Below are 20,631 nucleotides of genomic sequence, written 5' to 3'. Positions count from 1 at the left end.
GTGTGAAGTAGCAGAGGCCTGTGATCTTAGTAGTCTGAGGGTAGAAGTAGACTATAGGGACTTCAGGGCTAGCCTGGGCTACATAATGAGATTTTTTTTTTGAGATATTGGCTAATTTATTCAAGCATTCATTGCCTTCTGGATTTATTGATTTCAGTAATTTCCCTTTAATTTGCCTTCCTATTTCTCCCTTCAGTCCCATGGGTCATTCCAGAAGAATCTTGCTGAATGGTAAGTGAGATTGCAGCTTTTTTTGCTTGCCTGGTAGGTACCCTTCGTTGGCAGTAAGGGTCAAGCCAAGCTCACTATGACCACTGTGTCTGTTAGTTCACCCCAGGTAGCTCTCTTTACTCTCCTGTTACTTGTGGACTGCCCATCATGTGACACAGAGCCTGCCCAGATGGACCCAGTACTGTGGTTCTGTTTACACTTGGTCTTTTCTGGGCTGGACTGAAACCTTCTCAAAGTTTTTGTGCCAGAAAGAATCCAAGTTTTGCCAGCTAACAGGTTTATCAGCCCCATCCACCAGCTGCCCAGTGATGAGAACTCTTCCAGTTTAGAGGCCCAAGGGAGAGCCCTTGCTGTCCTCAGCACAGCGCCAAACCTGGCCCAGCTCTCTGTGCCTGGGTGTGGTAAGTATGGCTTGAGCAGCCCAACAGTGCTGCTGTTTCAGAATCAGCCTTTGGTGCTCAGAGCCCTGGTCCACAGCAGGCTATGAAACCCATATGGTCTTTGCACCTTGAAATCCAACAAAATGTGTGGCTGCATTCTCCAGAAAAGTAAGCACGTTTGCTCACACACACATTTGTACATTTAATTTCAGAAAGCAACAAGATGCCCCAAGCCCAGGTTAGCCTCAAGCAAAGAACACCTGGTTTGGTAACTGCCTTGCTATTTGGTAAAACAAACAAATTCGGATTCCCAGTCTATGATTTAAATAAACCAGAGTCTTAAATGGAGAGAGAGAGAGAGAGAGACAGAGACAGAGACAGAGACAGAGACAGACAGAGACAGAGAGACAGAGGCAGACAGAGACAGACAGAGACAGAGACAGAGAGACAGAGGCAGACAGAGAGACCTTAAGGGAACATTATCACAAACCATCAATGAGCTGAACTGACAAACAGTAGACATTTACAGAGGGATGTTCTGAAACCAGGTGGAAAGAAAGCCATGCTAGCACATCTGTCTGCAGCTATGCTCCATGGGAGAGACTCCAGGGCAGGGCATGGGAGAGAGCTGACCAGGGCACAGTAGACCACACCTTCAGCCAATCCTTGTCATGGGTTAAGATCCTACTGGATGTCGATGCTGTTTAGATTTTTTTTTTTTTTTGTCCAACTTGACACAAGCTAGAGTTCCTAGGGGGTTGGCAGACAACATAGGACCCTTAGATGTTTTAGACTCCTCCCTGTCACCTGCCATGGCACAGTAGCAGAACATGCCTGGTGAGCAGTGTGTGTGTGTGTGTGTGTGTGTGTGAAAGCTTTCTGGGATTGTGCTCTCGGGTCTCCGCATGTGTTCCGAGCTCCACCGATGCTTGCTGGAGTTACATAGTACCTTTAAAGTCAGAACTGAGGCCTACCAGCAGGCTAATTTTCTATTGGCCAGCTGATTTAACTCACTTGTGTCAGATAGTACAAAGAGGGCTGAGAATGAACTTAATCTTTTCTCCAAGGATGCAAAATTCAAGTAGGAAAGAAACTAAGAATTATGAACTTTGTTGGGTCTTGCTGTGTAGCCCTTGCTCGGCAGGAACTGGCTGTGCAGACTACACTGGGCTGATCTCACAGAGACCTGCCTGACTTTGCAGTGCTGGCATTAAAGGCGTGTGCTGCTACAGGGCCACAAGGGAAATAGGACCTTGAGGCTGGCCAGTGCAAGGCAAGGTAAGTTCAATCAATAGAGTAAAGGGATCTGGGACAAGGGGTGTGGCAGGAAGAGCATGTGTGAGACAGGAAGTAGTGATCACCTAGAGGAATCAGAGCATGGGGTTTGCCTAGACTTGAGCCAGAGTCAGCTTCTGGTGTTAGCATCTTCTTCATGATCAGGAGTCTCTGGATATGACAAGCCATGACATCTTTTAATGACCTGTTCTACCAATGATTATTCTTCCTCTGAAACCTCTTGTCAATAACACTGATGAGTGAAAGAGGAAGGGGACCAAAGTCACCGTCACAGAAGGAGCAACTGCTGGCGCTGGGTCCTGCAACCAGCCCACTTCTCTTGAGATGAACACTTTACCTCTCTGAGCCAGCCTCATTGCTCTCAACTCAAGTGGCATTGGAGACGACGACTGTCCCCTGCCCCCACGGTAGTGATGGATGCGGTCCCCCCCACAGTGGTTCTATGAGAAGCAAGCCTGAGACCAGCTAGAGCAGCATGTCAGCAGAATGTCACTGAGCTGCTGGCAGTCACACTGCCACCATCATGGCTAGTCCTTCTGGGAATAGAACATTACAGGGAGCCAAAGGAGAAGGATGGAGAGAGAAGGATTCGGGTTGCCACTGACTGTTATCATAGTTAGGGTTCATTGCTGCAGAGAGACACCATGACCAAAGCAACTCTTATAAGGAACACATTTAATTCCTAGGAAGGAACATATTTAGAGTTACAGAGGTTCAGGGCATTATCATCATGGTGGGAAGCACGGCAGCATGCAGGCAGACATGGTGCTGGAGGAGTCAAGAGTTCTATATCTTGATCTGAAGGCAGCAGAAGGGGACTGTGTGTTGCAGGCAGCAAGAAGGAGACTGGATTCCACACTGGATAGAGCCTGGGTAGAGGAGACTTCAAGTCCTGCCCCATAGTGACAGACTTCCTCCAACAAGGCCACATCTTCTCATAGTGCCACTCCTCATGGGCCAAGCATTCAAACACGAGTCTATGGGGGCCATACCTATCCAAACCACCACACCTACCTGCCTAGAGCCACTATACCAAAGTCTTTGCTTTCAAGATGAGGGGGAAATAGCATCCTTTCCATCTTGGTTTATGATCATTGACAAAAATCCCTCGAATCGTGCAAGTACATGACCCCGTCAGGATTTTATTTACGTCTTATTAGCTTGGATATATGCAAACCATAATGCAGTGTCTTCAGTAACAGAACCCATGTGCTGGGGGTAGTGGGCCCTGTGCACATCCCCCAAATGATCAGGGGTGCAGAAGGTCAGACCAAGATCCAATCTGTACTTCTCTTCCCTTGCTCTGCGCACCCAGCAACCATTCCCTAAACTCTTTATTTCATTCTTCCTTTTCTTACAGTAAGGAGTTCCTGAGTCTATGAAGTCTATCCCGCAGGACTCTGAAATGTCAGAGAGAAGCAAGAAGCAGAAGATTTTCAGATCTTAGGTTTTTTGTTGTATGTTTTCTTTTTTCTTTTTCTTTTTGGCCCATTTAAGGGAGAATCATCTGGGTTTCTTTTATTTCCTGTTCTGTGCTGTGCTTTTTAGAAAGCATTAACTTTATAGTGATGGGATTTGGCCAGTCTACAATTTCCTGTAACCTCTTTTTTGGATCTAATCACAGATAATTCACCGGGTAGGAATCATTTCCTGCTTCCTGGCCTAGGAACTGGTCCTACATCGGTTTTCTTTTCTTTTCTTTTCTTTTTTTCTTTTCGTGGGGGCGGATTCGCATCCGAATGAGAGGCTGGAATCTTTGCAGACTCCAGCCTGTCTTCCACCCAGATCCAGGTCTGGGAGTGGGGGAGCGAGTAAGGAAGGAACGAGTGGGAAGTGTGGGGAGCCGGCACTCACCTCTGTCTGCTCTGGGAGGCTTCCTGTCTGGGTGGTGGCAGGCGCTGCAATCACACTGGGCTACCGGAATGGACTGCACGGAGGCTGCTGAGAAAGGGAGTTTCCATTCACCATTAGAAGGGAGTGGCCATCCAGAAAAGGCGTCAGGCGACGCCCTTACCCCCTAGAGGCTATTGAGCCTCTTTCCTTTATTCTCCAAGGAGACCCCCAAGAGAAAGGCTGAGCAAAACCACATACCCGGCTGGCCACTTAACAGGTGGCTTCTTGGCCTTGGGATCATGGTAGAAGGCAGCAGAAAGCGGTTGGTCGGTCGTAAGGCCACTCCCTAGCACCCCTGCAAGGCTAGCTGGCACTAAAGGACAAGGACAAGAGCCTATGCTCATTTCCCCTCTCGTGTGATTTATTTTTGGATTAGACACGAAGGCTATTTGGGGGCTGGACAGCTGCCAGGTAAAAGGACAAATACGTTGGCCAAGCTGTGTCTGTGCCCGACTCTGAACTCATCCTTGGCCTTTTCCCTATATGACGCAGAGAGAGGGGTAGGGGGTCTTACTCTGAGTGACTTTTGAAGCTTCCCCTGCATTCCAACTGGTCGATTGCTTCTCTGCGAAGCTTCATAGAACATGGATGCGACAGAAACTGTCTTCACTTCCGTGAGGCAGGCCAGTGCTGAGGCTGGTGTTCCTGTCAAACAAGGAGACCCTCTATTCCACTGGGGGACAGACCCTGAAACTAGAAGGCATCGTGTACACAGTGTGGAGAAGCTGGGCTGTGGGACTAAGTGCACAGCCCTGCCTTGGTCTGCTGGTAGTTCCTGCTTCCTGGGTTTGTGGAGCATCTCACTGAAGCGAGTGAATTTCTCACCTATTTCTCTTCACTGACTGTGAATGGAGAGGTGAAACAGTAGTGCCTGACCTGCTGGCATGCAACTTAACCTCGTCATCGTGGCTGTCACGGCTCTTACTCCTGGGCTCCCGCCGAATGCCATCTCTAGCATGTCCCAGCTTCTTTAATCCTCAAGGCAGCCAACCCCTGCCTCCGTGTGACAGCCAGGGAAGCTGCGATTTGCAAAGTCCGAACCATACCTTCAGGAAGGTTGAGGTGCGGGGCTCCAGACTGGCTGACTCCAGAGCTGGTGTTCTTGGCCACTTACCTCTGCTGCCTCCGCCACGAGAACTGGTTGAGATCCCGCTGCCCTTTTCAGAATGAAAAAAGAAAAAAACGGGGGGGAGGGGGAGCACACAGCAAAATAGCTTCAGGGATGAATCCTACCATTAATTCAACCTTCAACTTGAAGGGAGAGAGCATAGCTTGTGTGTTAACTGTCCCAGGCTGAGTCTAGGTACAGGGTGGAGTCTCTGGTGTCCCTCGTCCTCGGAGACATTTCACTATGAGCAATTCACCGCAAACACTAGAGAAAGCCCGAGCTGCCCAGACTGGGCTCCCAACCCTTCTGAGCCCAAGTGCCCTCTCTCTTGAGAAAGAGCCAGAGGTGGCCATCAACCGCTTGTCCAACACTGCCCTCTGCAGGCGTCCATGCCCCATTACACAAGGGTGTGCCTTCAGGTACTGCAAGAATGGGTTTTTAAGTCTTTTTCCAGGTTTTCCAAAAACTGGTTTATCTGGGAACGTGTCTGTGCTTGTATAAAAGTTGAGAATGCCCATCATTCGTCCAGATCTGAGTAAGGTGTCTTTGTCCAAAATGTAAATTAAAAAATCTACGAGTTCTCAAATGTTTCAGAAGCATCCTTTGATAAATCAACTTGATAAAGCATTTCCTCATTGAACATTCTCCCCTTCCAGAAGCAAGCAGTACAAGAAAATTAGAAAAATTACACTCCATCCCTGTACCTCCGTGTGTGTGTGTGTGTGTGTGTGTATGTACAGTAACTCTAGGGGCGTGTCCGGTGTCTACCTTATTTTTTGTGTTTGGATTCTTGCTGAGCCTTGAGTTTGTGGAGTCAGTCAGGCTGTCTGGCTGACAACCCCAGGCCGGTCCTGTCTCCACCTCTCAGTGCTAGGATGACAAGCAGAGAACACGCATGCTCCAGAGGACCAAGCTTTTTACCACAGCACTTAGCGTGCAAACTCAGATCCTCCAGTCCACGCAGTAAGTGCTTTACACCCTGAGCCGTCTCTCCCGAGTCCTAGAAAAATAGAAATATTCTTAAAGGATGTTGTCCCAATGTAGGTTCAAAATTCTGGTATTTATGACTTGCTGGAAATTACAATCTTCAAGCCATATGAACTTAATATAACATTTAAAAAAATGTGTGTGTGAAAAACTTGAGAGGTTTAACTTTTCTTGTGATTCTTAGATTTTTGTCTAGTCTGTACTGGGAATTAAACCTGGAGTTTTATCCACCCTGGGCAAGCATTCTACCACTGAAGTCCAGCCCAAGCTATTGCTTTCTTAACTTTTTGTTTTGAGCCTGGGTCTTGCTTTGTTGCCCGGGCTAGAGTTGAACCTGCTCTGTAGGCCACTTAGACCTCAAACTTGGGGGTTTAAAATAAAACCCTTTTAGTAATTTTTTTTTTGAGAATTCTGTAAGGTGTCATTCAAAGTCACCCCTATTCCCATATTTTGTTTCTTTTCTCCTCTTGCTGAAGCCCCCTTTCCCCCAACTAGATCCCTTTCTATTTCCTGTGTGTGTGATGTGTTCACAACTAAGTGTAGCTATGGCTGCTTACACGGACGTGAGTGAGTAAAGGGCGATGAGAACATGAACAACTTAGCATTAGCCATGCCACTAAAGAAACTCTCCGTGCTTCCAGGAGCCATTAACTACTAATAATAGTTCCTCAGGGAAAGGTGGGGACTCACAGGCTCCTGCCTGTGTATGCCAGAATGTCATCAGGCCCAATCTTGTGCATGTCCAATACGGTAACCATAACTGCTGATGGTCCATGAGTGTGATGTCCTCGTCAGAGTGGAAAGAATTCCTTCTATAGCGCTCCTCCCTGTCTTCTGGGTCTGACATCCTTGCTGCCTCCTCTTCTGCCACATTCTCCAAGCCTTGAAGGGGTTGGTATCGATAGATGGCCCTTAACATACCAATTTTAATGTACGGGTGGCGTTTTTAGAGTTGCTTTAGAAACAGAGCAAAAGTTCAGGAAGACTGCTGCTCTTTGGGGCTGTCTAATGCTGCCCGTTAGCAGGTCATGATTCGTTCACTGAGTATCTACGGCTGTCATCTGTGAGGCCTTTAGGTGCCAAATACAAAAACATCAAGTAAAACCCAAATGGTTACATGCTGAAACCTTTGTCGTGGCTTCCTAGAGGGTACTGAGGTAAGGAAGCAGATTAGTAATTACTCACATGAACCACAAGAATTCAGGTTGGTTAAGCACTAGCAAAAAGGGTGTTTAACGAGGTAAGAATGCACAGTGGGTGGACACTGGCCCTGGGCGCCAGGCTCATCATCCTGGAAGGACAGAAGGTGGCTTCAGGGACATGGAATCTAAAGCAAGAATATGGCTCCAAGAATCTGGACCAAATGGTGGAGAAAGCCCTATCTAGAAAAGGCTTCTAGGTAGATTTAAAAAAAAAAAAGACTGTCCTGTTTGATTTCTTGTTCTGTGATAAAACACCAACCAAAAGCCTTTGTTGCATGTGCATCTGCATCTGACTTTGGAGAAATTCTCACCAAATTCGTTATCATGGCTACCTCTAGAGGGCATGAGAATCAAGCAAATCCAGCTAGGTCACTGATGGTGGCTGGCTTTCCACCTAATCCTACCCCACTCTCCAACCTGAAGTCAGATTCTCAGAATACACTCTCTAACTAACTAACTAACTAACTAACTAACTATCACTGCTAACATTGAAGCACTCTCCAAACTACAGCCTTCAACTTCAAGAACAATATCCACTGCTTTTTGTTAAAGTCAAGGTCCTTCAAATTCTCTGGCAACCAAACTTCATAAGCTCCTCCTGGGGTCTGCTTTCCCTGCCGCAGCCCCCTGTCCTGGAAACCAACCTGCCTCCTTACCCAGGAACATCCTCCCTGACGCCCCAGTTCTAACTCAGGAAAGACTAGGATATACTAGGAGAGTATAAGTACTCTCACCGCGACTTAGAGTAACGAAGGCTGGGAAGTCTTGTTTGTTTGTTTGTTTTCGAGACAGGGTTTCTCTGTATAGCCCTGGCTGTCCTGGAACTCACTCTGTAGACCAGGCTGGCCTCGAACTCAGAAATCTACCTGCCCCTGCCTCCCAAGTGCTGGGATTAAAGGCGTGCGCCATCACCACCCAGCGAGGAAGTCTTGATTGTTAACTTAAGAGACTTGGAAACAGGATGGAAACACACCTTTAGGTGTGTTTGTCAGTGTGTTTCCAGGGAGGAATCACTTAGGGCCAGAAGACCTTCCCTCAGTGGGGTAATACAGTCTCCCTGGCAGCCCAGACGTGAAGAGGTGGAAGACAGAATGGGGGTCAGGTGCCACCTTTACTGCTTCCTGAGACAGTGCATCTGGGGATGCTGTGCAGTCCTCCACTGGCTGACTCCGGCTTCTCTAGCCTAGTGCAGATTTAACATCAGGGACTCTCTAGGGTCTGCCCAAGCCTTCAGTGTTGAATTGCCCATGCTCAATCTTCAGAGCAGATTGGGACTGCGGAGTCAGCTTCATGAGTGCAGCTATGAGGTCCCTGCCTCTCCAGCACTCCAGGATGCAGACGACCATTGCTGGGCTACATAGGCCTATTGTATAAACCAAATCTAATAAGCCCTCATTTTATCACACACACATACACACACACACACACACACACACACATGCACGCACACGTGCACACACACACACACACACACACACCACACACACGTCCATTCTAATGACTGTGTTCCTCTAGATAACTGAGTCTGCCTAATACTTTGACCAGCATCGATACATCCATTTGCAGTTGTCTGGGAAGACTGCCTCCACACCATCCTCACTCAGGTACTGAAGCAGATCCAGGGCTGTGCTATTAGAGAGAGGGGAGAGATTCTTGCCAATGCACTGGAAGTTCCTTCTCACATTTCTGTGGACAAAGAAAGTCACCTCCGTGGCTATACTGCACAGAAAACGAGGTAAGAGATTTCAGGGCTACTGTTTTCTTGCAAGGAGGTAATGCCATATTCATTTGAGGAACTTGAGTTCTGTAATTGTTGGGTCTACAGAATAAAGCATGTTCAAATAATACATATCTCCCCACTCGTTTATCTGCTCACTTCATATGGTCTTTGACACTGTCTGTTTTTATATATTTGAAGCTGAATTATATGGTGTGTGCAAATTTTATAACCAGTGGGAATTAAAATCTTTTATCATCGTGCATTCTCCATTATCAACATATTGCTTTTACCCTAAAAGTCTGCTTTCTCCAACAGTACTGTAAGTCCTATTAACTTTATTATAATTTTTATTAGCATTTATATTACCACTCTATAATTTCATTTTAATGCAAAGTTTCAGATTTTTTTATGAACAGCACAGAGTTTTAGCCAGGTCTATAATTGACTTTTAATTAAAGCAATTCGTTCATTTAAATTTAATGTAAGAGCCAACCTTCCTAGACTTAAACCTAATGCACTGCCCTGGGAACTGGGAATTATACCCAGAGCTTCACACATGCTAAGCAAGTGTTCTACCACTGAGCTACATCTTTAGCAGATTTAATTTACTTTGAGACAAAGTCTTTCTAAAGTTTTCAAGCTAGAGTCAAACTTACGATCCTCTTGCTTCAGTCTCTGGAGTAGTATACTCTAGATTACAAGCATAAGACTCCTGTCTTTAAATCCCCATCTTATTAATATTTTATTTATTTTTAATTACATTTTATTTATTTATTTATTACATTTATTTTCTTTGTTTTTGACAGGGTTTTGATGTATAAGGCAATCCCCCTGCCTCTGCTCTTCTAGTTTTAAATGCTATTTTCATGTTTCTTAGACCCCCCACAGACATTGTTATGTTCTATCTCTGAACTTCATTTCTTTAATCTGTCATCTTCAACCATTTTGCTTTTCCACAAAAAGCACCCTTTAGGTTTTGTGCTAGTAAAAGTTCCTGAAACTATATTAACTTCTTTTTAATTATTATAGCCTATTCTCACTAGGGTTAGAATTCTAGGTGATAACTAGTTTCTTTCATCACCTACGTTATTTAAATCTCACTAATTTCTACTTTCCTGGTTTCTGTCTGTTAAAGCAAGGGTAGCTATCTGTAACTCATTTTTTCTATTTCTGTTTTATCTATTTGACTGTAGTGTACTTGAATATGGTTTTTAAAAATATGTGTCCTGCCTCTGGCACCCTGGGTTTCCAGAAAGTGTCATGTGATGACTTCAATCTCTCTTGGTAGCATTTTGGCCATTTTCTCTCCACCTGTTGTTACTTCCATGTTCTTCCTTACTTCCCTTTAAAAATCTCAGTTTTCATCTTTCACATATCTTCTCTTCCCTATAGCAGTTTTATGTCATGTTATTAGTCCATGTTTTCTCTTGACCTCCACCTCCTTCCTAGTTTACCAAGTCTCCCTTCAGCTGGGTCTCATCTCTTAATCACCTGCATTCAATGTCTCTTGTTTTATTATTGCTGGGTTTTGAGACAGGGTCCCTCCCTTTACGTAGCCCTGGCTGGCGTGGAGCACGCTGACCTCAAAATCACGGAGAACCCTTCTTCCTCTGCCATCGCACCCAGGGTTTTGCAGGTATATTTTTCAATTCTAAATTTCCATTTGGTTAGTCTACCAAATTGTCTTTTTATAAGTTTTCAGTAAGAATATAAGATATTTCTTACCTTGTATTTTATCTCATTTAGGAAACATAAAATGAAGTTCTTGACATTTCTTTGTTTTGTGAGTGTCCGTGTCAATGTACCCGTGTGGGCACATGCATGCCACTAAGCATGTATGACAGGAGTCAGAGGATAGCTTGAGGAAGTCAGTTATGTCTTTCCATCATGTGGGGTCCAGGATTCGAACTCAAGTCATCCGGGCATGGCAGTACGTAAGCATCCTTACTTACCAATCTCACTCACCCAGTCATAGTTATTTTTAAAGTCTTTTCTGCTAACTCCAAAATACTGTAGCGCTCTGGGACTTTTTCTATTCCAGTTGTTTCTGCTGAACCGTGCTGTTTTATGTCCATGTGTCCTTGGTTATTTTTATGTATGCTGAAATTGTATGTGAAAATTGTTAGTAGAAGTAATGAGAGGATGTGATAGGATGTGATTATATTCCCCAGGGAGTCTTTACGCTGCTTCTGCAAGGCACCTGGGAACCCTAGCAGTCTGGGATCGCCTCATTCTAATTTGACGAATTAAGTTAATTGGATGTTGGCTGAGGCTCCGCTAAGCCCATCTGCTTCCAATCCATCTAGCCCTAAGGTACAGTGCTTTGATGGTCCTGGCCCAAGCCTGGGGTTACAGGCACTCCTCGTTTGGTGGACATAGTACTCCTGCTTTTCTCCATGGAGGCGTGCTGAGCTGCTGAGAGGCTGCCTGACTTCTCACTTCCTATTTGTTTTGTCCAGAGGGCAGCGATGCCCCATCGGCTGAGCTTGCCCGCCCCCCCCCCCCCCCCCCGTGCCAGATCTAGTCTGATGGCTCTTGCCTTCTTGTTCAGTTTTTCTACTTCTCTCGTTGCTGCCAGTGAGCAGGAACACAGGTCTAAAGCCGTTAGTCTTCCATAACCAGATCGTAAGTGATATACATCAAGATGCGACCATCTGCCCCTGTGGCTGTACCTGGGGCAGCTATGGCTGCCGGGGTTAGGTGTGGACCTGGTGGGCATGAGGGTCTTGTATTGCCATCTTGGAAGTACAATAAACAGAAAAGGACACACAGGCTTTTAAAAGCAACATCCCCAAATGAATGCTGGTGAAAATAAAAACAAAACCAAAAAAGACCCTCTCAGGTCAGGTATGATGGTCCATACCTGTCGAACCAGCGCTTCGGAGCCGGAAGGAGGAGGGTACTGTGTTCAAGGCCAACCTGGGTTACACAGAGAAACCCTCTCTTGAACCAACAATTAAATAACATCAAAATACCACCCAGCCAAAAGAAACCAGAAAAACACTTGGATCCATATCTACCCCAAGATACCAGCTTAAAATATGAGAACCAGCTGGGCATGGTGGTACATGCCTTTATTCCTAGTACTCAGGAGGATCTACGTGAGTAAGAGACCAGTCTGGTCTACAAAGCAAGTTCTAGGACAGCCAGGGCTACACCAAAACAAACAAACAAGCAAACAAACAACCCCTGTCTCATAAAAACAATCACATAAATAAATTAAATAAATATGTGAACTATGAACTAAGTTGCAGGGAGATACATGGGTGAGAGTCTTCCTATTAAATTCTAGCCTCCCTGTAGTTGGGGATGCTTGAGTAAACTCTGGCCACCCCCCTCACCCCATGCAAAGCATAGTTTTTAAGTTAATTTATGTCTTTACTGAAATCTCTTTAAAATGCCAAAGGGCCAGGGGGTGGATTCCATTCCATTCATAACACCAGCAGCATTTCTGAAAAGTCCTCTTCTCTTGTCCCTCTCCCAGCCCTCCTAATGATAGCCTCGCATCTATTCCGCCTCCTGAATCTGTCTGTGAAATTCCCACCCATTAATTCAGCACCCCCTGGCTCCGTCTCCCTTCTCCTCCCCCTGGCCTTCTGACCCCAACTTCTTTCTTCAGAAGAGAGCCTCTTCTTAGGGGGCCCACCCTCAAGCCATCCCACCCACAGAATGGCATCTTTCAAAGATCCCTTCCCAACTTTCTGTATTCTGAGGAGAAATGGACCAGCGTTTAGCTGGAGGAGACTCAGCCCTCCCTCGCAGGAAATGGGGTTGGGGCCACTGCTGTAAATACTCTAGAATGCCTGCTTTTTCCTGTCTCACGGCTATGGCGTCTGGGCAGGTACCATGATCGATACAATTTCATAGGAGGGAGAGAATCCATTTCTAGAAAGTTTTGGCACCAGTGGCTGTCATTTTCCTGATCTTTTTATTGATAGGTCAAGGTCCCCTCCCAAACCATCATACCCTCCCCCCAGCCAGGCAAAAGGGGGGGGGGGAAGGGAGACTCCAAGTAAAACCAAACTCAGTTTTTCCCTGATATATCTAATAATAGAAAGTTGGCAAAGCGTATCACAGCATACAAAGTATTTGATAAAAATAACATCACTTCAGCTTGGGAGTCAAGCTAGAGGAGCATGATAATTTATTTCTTCCTTGCGTGTTCTCCTCCTAGAAGACCCATCCTGTCTCTCTCTCCTTAATTATAGAGATTTCGACTGTTGTCTTCTGTGGTCACAATGGCTTCTTCTCCCAAGGTCTGATGGAGGAAGTTTCCAGGCAAGGGAGGCATAGACAGGGGCTAGTTCTTCACTCCCTCTGCTCTCCCCAGCCCCAGGGTACAATGCCAGGGCCTCCCATGCCAGCGAATGAGCCAGTGAGGATCTAATAGTATTTTCAACAGAAACAGGATGTGGTACTGTCTCATGGGGGTCGGGGCAGTCAGCCAATGACAGGGTGTTCCCTTTGTTCCCTGCTGGGTCTACCTGTATGTCCCAGAGTCCTTGAAATTACAAAGTCAGGTTGTACAGCCTGTAGTCCTTCGGGGGAGGGGGGTCCTGGCTCCTTAAGGCAGCCGTTTTCAACTCAATCTGTGGGTTGTGACCCCTTTGGGGGTTTGCATGTCAGATATTTGCATTATAATTCATAACAGTAGGAAAATTACAGTTATAAAGTAGCAACAAAATAATCTTATGGTTTGGGGAGGGGGAATCACCACAACATGAGGAACTGTATTAGAGGGTTACAGCGTTAGGAAGGTTTCGAACCACTGCATTAAAGGCCCGCTCTCAGTGAGGGGTCTTCAGTTTGCACACTAGAATGAGGCTGAATGATCTGGGGGAACCCCGTATGCTTGGAGTTTGGAGTCCGTTGATCGATGGGTGACTTTAGTTATGGTGAAATATACATGACTAAGTTTATAGTTTAACTATTTTTAAGCATATGTTCACACGATTGTGCAACCATCGCCAACGTCCATCTCCACAAATCTTTCACCATGGTGGACTGAAGCGCCCTCTCTGTAGACAGTGACCGCCCAGTCCTCCTAACCTGTTAGCTCCAGGCAGCCACATTCCCCTTTGATCCCTCTGAGTGATCAGGAAAGTGAAATGGGGCAGTATTTATCCTTGTATGTCTGACTTATTTCTCTTAATGTGGTGTCCTCAAAGTTCACCCTTGAGTCAACATGTGGCAGAATTTCCTTCCTTTGAAAGACTGAGTAGATTCCATCTACCTGTTGACCATAATGAATAATTATGAACAAATAATAATAATTAGCAATAAATAATAATAATAAATTGCAACAAATACACCTTCCCACCCCCTTCCTTCCCTCCCCCTCACGTCTCTACCAGTTCTTATTCGGTAGATCTCTTAAACTTGGGGTCTCTTTAACGTGGATTCTAGCAAGGCAATTGCTGCATGCCTCCCTGACGGGCCTACGAAAAGAGTAAAGCGTGTCCAGTGCTGAGCACAGTGCACAGCTCGCAGGGAACCACGGGTAAAGAGTGGCTCTCATCACTGCTTTTTCACAAGTTGACCATAGAATCCATCTTGATTTTTTAAATTACATTTATTTATTTCTGGGGGGTGGGGAGCATTTACATGCCATATCCCATGTGTAGAGTCAGAGGACAGCTGGTGGGAGTCAATTCTCTCCTTCTAACGTTGTGAGCCCCAGAGATTAAACTCAGGTTGCCAAGCTTGGTGGCAAGTGCCTTTACCCAGTGGCCCGTCTTACCAGCCCTGTCTCGATTTAAATTCCTGTAAAATTTGAGTGATGAAGTATAGTAAGTCTTAAAGACTTCTCTTTGGGCAAGAATCCCAAAGCCGTAGACCATTAATAGACCATTTATTTTACCCAACGCACATCAAGTGGGCACCTAGCCCCTCTTCTGCACATGGACCAGATCCTTGCCCGCGGTGAGCATCTCCAGTTTTCTGGTTCTTTTGTCAGGCAGATACAATTTCAGGGTTGGCTTACCTTGTTAAGAGAAAAAGCAAGCACATTAAAGAGCAGGTTGTTCCATTGGATGTTTTCAGTCTCTTTGTCGAGGATCAAGTGGCCATAGGTGTGTGGGTTCATTTCTGGATCTTCAATCCTGTTCCATTGATCCTCCTGCCTGTCACTGTACCAATACCATGCAGTTTTTAACACTATTGCTCTGTAGTATTGCTTGAGGTCAGGGATACTGATTCCCCCAGATTTTCTTTTGTTGCTGAGAATAGTTTTAGCTATCTTGGGTTTTTTGTTGTTCCAGATGAATTTGATAATTGCTCTTTCTAACTCTGTGAAGAATTGAGTTGGGATTTTGATGGGTATTGCATTGAATCTGTATAGTGCTTTAGGCAAAATGGCCATTTTAACTATATTGATTCTACCGATCCATGAGCATGGGAGGTTTTCCCATTTTTTGAGGTCTTCTTCCATTTCCTTCTTCAGAGTCTTGAAGTTCTTGTCATACAGATCTTTCACATGTTTGGTAAGAGTCACCCCAAGATACTTTATACTGTTTGTGGCTATTGTGAAGGGGGTCATTTCCCTAATTTCTTTCTCAGCCTGCTTATCCTTTGAGTATAGGAAGGCCACTGATTTGCTTGAGTTGATTTTATAACCTGCCACTTTGCTGAAGTTGTTTATCAGCTGTAGGAGCTCTCTAGTGGAGTTCTTTGGGTCACTTAGGTAGACGATCATGTCGTCTGCAAATAATGATAGTTTGACTTCTTCCTTTCCAGTTTGTATCCCTTTGACCTCCTTATGTTGTCGAATTGCCCGAGCTAGTACCTCAAGTACAATATTGAAAAGATAAGGAGAAAGGGGGCATCCTTGTCTGGTCCCTGATTTCAGTGGGATTGCTTCAAGTTTCTCTTCATTTAGTTTGATGCTGGCTACCGGTTTGCTGTATATTGCTTTTACTATGTTTAGGTATGGGCCTTGAATTCCTGTTCTCTCCAAGACTTTAAGCATGAAAGGATGCTGAATTTTGTCAAATGCTTTTTCAGCATCCAATGAAATGACCATGTGGTTTTGTTCTTTGAGTTTGTTTATGTAGTGGATTGTATTTTCAACAAATGGTGCTGGTTCAACTGGAGGTCAGCATGCAGAAGAATGCGAATTGATCCATCCTTGTCTCCTTGTACTAAGCTCAAATCCAAATGGATCAAGGACCTCCACATAAAGCCAGACACTCTGAAGCTAATAGAAAAGAAACTGGGGAAGACCCTTGAGGACATCGGTACAGGGAGAAAGTTTCTGAACAGAACACCAATAGCGTATGCTCTAAGAGCAAGAATTGACAAATGGGACCTCATAAAATTACAAAGTTTCTGTAAGGCAAAGGACACCATCAAGAGGACAAATCGGCAACCAACAAATTGGGAAAAGATCTTCACCAATCCTACATCAGATAGAGGGCTAATATCCAATATATATAAAGAACTCAAGAAGTTAGACTCCAGAAAACCAAACAACCCTATTAAAAAATGGGGGTACAGAGTTAAACAAAGAATTCTCACCTGAAGAACTTCGGATGGCAGAGAAGCATCTTAAAAAATGCTCAACTTCATTAGTCATTAGGGAAATGCAAATCAAAACAACCCTAAGATTTCATCTTACACCAGTCAGAATGGCTAAGATTAAAAATTCAGGAGACAGCAGGTGTTGGAGAGGGTGTGGAGAAAGAGGAACACTCCTCCACTGCTGGTGGGGTTGCAAATTGGTACAACCACTCTGGAAAGCAGTCTGGCGGTTCCTCCGAAAACTGGGCACCTCACTTCCAGAAGATCCTGCTATACCACTCCTGGGCATATACCCAGAAGACTCCCCACCATGTAATAAGGATACATGTTCTACTATGTTCATAGTAGCCCTATTTATAATTGCCAGATGCTGGAAAGAACCCAGGTATCCCTCAACAGAAAAGTGGATGCAAAAAATGTGGTATATCTACACAATGGAGTACTATTCAGCCATTAGAAACAATGAATTCATGAAATTCTTAGGCAAATGGATGGAGCTAGAGAATATCATACTAAGTGAGGTAACCCAGACTCAAAAGGTGAATCATGGTATGCACTCACTAATAAGTGGATATTAACCTAGAAAACTGGATTACCCAAAACATAATCCACACATCAAATGAGGTACAAGAAGAAAGGAGGAGTGGCCCCTGGTTCTGGAAAGACTCAGTGAAACAGTATTCGGCAAAACCAGAACAGGGAAGAGGGAAGGGGTGGGTGGGAGGACAGGGGAAGAGAAGGGGGCTTACGGGACTTTCGGGGAGTTGGGGGGCTAGAAAAGGGAAATCATTTGAAATGTAAATAAATTATATCGAATAAAAAAATATAAATCAAAAAAAAAAAATAAAGAGCAGGTTGTTTTCATGGTGACCACAAGGGGGCACCCTCAACTCAGCCATGAGTATCTGTGCGCCACACAGCACAAGGGCTCTGAGAAAGAAAGGGGAGTGAGGGATTGGCTTGAATAGTGAGGGGTGTGTGAAGAGACAGCCACTTTTCTTCTGTAGATTCCCCCAGGTGATGGACTTTGAGGGTTTAAGTAGACCTCACCCTTGCAGTATAGAGTCACGTTTCTCGGTGTGTGGTTCCAAAACCAGCAGTATCAGCATCCAGACACCTGTAGCTTAAAGAATCCAATTCTCAGGCCCCTCCGATTCTGGGATCTGTTGCTCTGGGTCCAGTGATCTCTGGTTCTGCTGTCTATTGATTGGGTTTTGTTACTGTTTAGGAGCCAGGGTCTCCATACATAGCTCAGACTACCCTTGAAATTACCCTTCTGACTCAGCCTTCTAACAGCTGAATTTATAGGTGTGTTCCACCCTGACCCCACCTTGGACACATACCATTTTTATATATGCGACAGGGTGTGGTTCTGTAGCTCAGGCTCACCTGGCACTGGCCATGATGCCCCTGCCTCTGTCTCCCAAGTGTTGGGATCATAAATGTGTCACCATTTTTCAGCTAAAATTATTTATTTATTTTTATTTTTTAAAAATAAGATTTTTGCTACATAATCCAGGCTGGCTTTGAACTCACAACAATCCTCCTACCTCAGGCTCCGGAGTGCTGGGATTACAGAAGTGAGCCCCACATCTGCGATCTCTGTTTCCACGGCTGTTCGCCATCCCCCATGAGGATTGAAGTAGGCTCAAGATCTAGGACCTCTGCTTTCTAGTCAAGGACACCTTCCTGCATGTTTACGGGTGATAAAACCGTGTTGGTATGTGATCTGTTCATATTTCTGCCAGGAGGTGAAATAGGAGAGGGAGCTCTCAGCCTCTACGCTAACATCTTAGAGTCATTTACATGAGGACACCCGAGGGTGCTAAAGTCAGTCGTTCTACACCTGTGAGTCTCAGGGTTCTCCGCTGCTCCTGTGAGTCTCAGGGCTCTCCGCTGCACCTGTGAGTCTCAGGGCTCTCCTCTGCACCTGTGAGTCTCAGGGCTCTCCGCTGCACCTGTGAGTCTCAGGGATCTCCGCTGCACCTGTGAGTCTCAGGGCTCTCCGCTGCACCTGTGAGTCTCAGGGCTCTCCGCTGCACCTGTGAGTCTCAGGGCTCTCTGCTGCACCTGTGAGTCTCAGGGTTCTCCGCTGCACCTGTGAGTCTCAGGGCTCTCTGCGGCACCTGTGAGTCTCAGGATTCTCTGCTGCACCTGTGAGTCTCAGGGTTCTCTGCTGCACCTGTGAGTCTCAGGGCTCTCTGCTGCACCTGTGAGTCTCAGGGTTCTCTGCTTCACCTGTGAGTCTCAGGGCTCTCTGCTGCACCTGTGAGTCTCAGGGTTCTCTGCTTCACCTGTGAGTCTCAGGGCTCTCCGATGCACCTGTGAGTCTCAGGGCTCTCTGCTGCACCTGTGAGTCTTAGGGCTCTCTTCTGGACCAGGGCCTGAAGCCAAACACAAAGCACTCAGCTGTCCTTTTCATGGGCTCCCTGGGCCCTGTGGAAGCAGCCATCTGAAAGACCAGATGGGGGCAGGGCTGTGAGCAGGTGTCACCAGGAGCCAGGGGATAGGAAGGGTAGAACTTGCTTGAGACTGCAATGGAGAGGAGGAAGTGGGGGTGCTAAGGGTGCCTGGAAGTAAGGGAGAAGTGGCTTGAGGATCTAGACAGGCTACAGGGAAGGCCCTGCAGTGGGACTGTTTGCTGTCGTTGTGATGAATGGATGCCCTGGAGGAGAAGGCACGGCTGAGCAGAGCCAGGCTCTCAAAGGCGAGGCTGTCTGGCAGGCCGCTCTGACGCTTGGTAGTTGTGGGATGAGCCACAGGCAAGTGTGACCACAGATCCTGCAGCTGGGCCGTAATTTGCCTGTGGGCTTGCCGGCGCGCCATCTAATCTTGTGCTTGTTCCTGTGGCTTGTACCACGGCTCCTGGTGCAGACAGACAGCTCCTCTGCCTCTTTCCCAGGCAGCTGCAGCAGTGTGGCACCTGGCAAGGAGGAGCCCATCTGGTTGGCAGGATGTTGCTGCACAGGACGCATGGCCGCCACAGTGGCTCCTGGGTGACTAGAAGAGAGAGCTGCCCGCCAAAGGCCTTACTTCTTCATGATTAACTAAGCAAAGCAAACCCCACCTGGGGGAGGGGCAGGGCACAGGAGGAGGCTGGCTCCTTTTACTTGGGATTCCTCCTCTGTGAGGGGGGCAAGGGTCTGGGGGAGGAGAGAGTTCTATAAAGTGATAATGGCGTATACTCCATTGCTGTGGGCCTTTCTTAGTGGCTGGGCCACCATGAGGTGTTTTGTTTTATGAGTGTGTTTGTATATGTTGGGTACACATGTATGTGTTTACATGTGAGTGAGCACATGTGTGTATAGATGCCAGGCTGGACATTGATGTCCAGTGTTTTCCTTAATCACTCTCCAGTGTATTTACTGATCCTAGAGCCCAGTAATGTACAGTCGGTGCTCTGTCTGTGCAGCGGAGAGCCCTGAGACTCACAGGTGCAGCGGAGAACCCTGAGACTCACAGGTGCAGCAGAGAGCCCTGGACCCTTTCCTCAGCCGTACACAGGAGGGGTCCCTCCCCACCCCGGGGTTTCTGTGCTCGGTATTGTGTGGATATCCAGGCGGTGATGATAAGACTCCAAGGGGGAGACAATCGAAAGCAAAAGTTGAGCTAAGTGGTTTTTTTCTCAATGAAATACATTCTGCAACCGTAGAGTCCAGTTATCTGTGTGCCAGACTTCCCTGGGGGATATAGCACACTGGAGGCAATGCATTCTGGGTCGGCAAGCACGAGGTGCTACCCAAACTCTTGGCGCCAGGGCACCTCAATTTACAATAGGACGTAAGCTCACAGTCTCATTGTAAGTTGAAGGTTATTAGTCAAAACTTTATTTGTACCTAAGCTACTGAACAGCCCTGGTTTGGCCACACATCCCAGGCAGTGGTGGGGTTTTGCCTTGAGTGGCTGCCTGAGGGTCATCATGGTTCATTTCTGCTGCCCAACATCACAAGAGCAGCACACTGTGTTTTACTACCTGTCCATGGTGTTAGCCAGGTCTATAGACTAATTTCACATAGTGTGGTCTTAGCCTGTACCAAGGCTCCCATAGCAGCTGTTAAAGACGCAGGGTCCTTAACCCTACCCCAGGCCTACTAAACAAAGAGAGTAGGCAGCCTTACTTAATTATTTTATTTTTATTTTTGAGACAATGGTCTCTAGCCTAGGGTAGCTCCTGTCCTTCTTCTGATCTAACCTCCCAGGTGACAGGATTATAGGCATGGGCGCCGTGTCAGCGCTTCTCTTACCCTCACTGCAGCCAGAGAGCAAACAGCCGCAGACGGGCAGAACGCCAAGACA

The 20,631-nt window shown here is 46.3% G+C and overlaps 1 protein-coding gene across 2 annotated transcripts in view; it reads right to left on the bottom strand.

The window, feature by feature from the left end:
• The window catches only part of Fgf1 (fibroblast growth factor 1), a 92,966-nt gene extending 87,808 nt beyond the window's left edge, over positions 1–5,158 (bottom strand). The window contains exons 1-4 of one of the 2 annotated variants that reach the window (XM_052155758.1): positions 4,847–5,158; positions 4,315–4,445; positions 3,999–4,113; positions 3,762–3,848 (exon numbers count right to left, since the gene is read on the bottom strand). The gene's annotated coding sequence lies outside the window, so the exon portion shown is untranslated. The remainder of the gene's footprint in view (positions 1–3,761; positions 3,849–3,998; positions 4,114–4,314; positions 4,446–4,846) is intronic. The other variant, XM_052155759.1, reaches the window with a different exon arrangement.
• Between the last annotated feature and the right edge of the window lie 15,473 nt (positions 5,159–20,631).

Source organism: Apodemus sylvaticus, chromosome 13 (assembly GCF_947179515.1).
Source record: "Apodemus sylvaticus chromosome 13, mApoSyl1.1, whole genome shotgun sequence".
NCBI classification, from domain to species: Eukaryota; Metazoa; Chordata; class Mammalia; order Rodentia; family Muridae; genus Apodemus; species Apodemus sylvaticus.
This window is presented reverse-complemented; position numbering and strand designations above follow the sequence as displayed.